Here is a 1330-nt window from a genome sequence, read left to right on the forward strand (position 1 = left end):
CGGTGAGTGTATGTATTTGCAGTAGGCTTTGTGTGTGCAGCGTGTTTCTACTTTACTGTTCTCTATTTTCTGTGATTGTAGCTTTAATCCTTTGGAGCATGTTTTCATTGCATGGGTTTCTGTGTCTCTTCATTAGTCTGATTTCAAGTTTGCAGAACGTTTTGAATTTGCTGCAAAATAATCTATTCATTTGCACCCCTCTGCCACCGTAGAATCTAACCTGTTTTTCTCTCTTTAAAATCACTTTGACACAGTTCATGTCTGGCTTCAAGCCCATAAATTGATTCCTAATAAAACAAAATCACACTATCTTGTTTCAAAACAAAAAACCAATACCTGGCTGTAAGCTTTATCTTACATGTTTGAAAATGACATCAGCTGTTCCATTTGAGCAGTTTACATTTTTAGGCCTCTGGTTTTCTTTTTCCTCTCATATATATTCTGTTACAAATAAAATTACAAATTGTTTGAAACCTCTTTATCTAGAAATTAATTGTTTTTCTCTCTTAGTACACAAAGAGGATTGTAACACAAGTACTACTTTCTATTTTGACTACTGTGACCTCATTTATTAGAATATAACATCTAAAAATCTCCAAACACGTAATGTTGTAAATATCAGTGTGCAGGTTTCTTCGTTGAGGCCCTTTCAGAACCCACCACCGTCTTTTGTACCAGGATCTATTCTGGCTCACTTCATCCTACAGATGATTTCACTGGATACTTATATAATCTTAATTGTCCTGATTATTTTAAACAATACCCGATTTAATTTAGAACATCCTATAGTCTTAGACATGCAGCACAAATATTTTTATTGTGCTGAGAATCAGGAAAAATGTCACTTAAATATGAAGCACCTTTTGATCGGAACAGTTTCTTCTCTATAACCTGTTTATGTATTTAAGATAGCCCTTGCTCAACATCTTTAAAATATTTTTAACTGTTTTTGACTCTTTTTTTAGTGTGGGCATTAAAGAAAATATAATATATTGGTATATTTGTGCTTTGTGTGTTTGAAAACAAGGTGTGATTGTGTGTGTGACCATCTGTTTATATATGTATTTTCCTGTGTTGTTCATACTGGATTATCTGTTTTCTTTATCTGTCTGTTTTTAATGTTTTATGTCCTTTTGGTTAATTTTTCCACCTTTCGTTCAAAGACCCCTTTGAAAACAAGATGGCTTCATCTCAAGAGGTTTATTACAAGTTTCTGTACCTGTGAAATAAAAACATTCCTCAACTAATGTGTAATTTAAAGGAATAGTACACCCAAAACATGATTAGCCTTCATTTTCTACTCACCCCCATGCTGAACAACACTCTGGAG

General features: G+C 33.5%; 1 protein-coding gene across 1 annotated transcript in view; it reads right to left on the bottom strand.

The window, feature by feature from the left end:
• Positions 1–1330, bottom strand: part of LOC107082685 — an 8867-nt gene that overhangs the window by 4368 nt on the left and 3169 nt on the right. The gene's annotated exons all lie outside the window — the stretch shown is intronic.

Source organism: Cyprinodon variegatus, unplaced genomic scaffold (genome assembly GCF_000732505.1).
Source record: "Cyprinodon variegatus isolate N-32 unplaced genomic scaffold, C_variegatus-1.0 Scaffold58, whole genome shotgun sequence".
Lineage (NCBI taxonomy): Eukaryota > Metazoa > Chordata > Actinopteri > Cyprinodontiformes > Cyprinodontidae > Cyprinodon > Cyprinodon variegatus.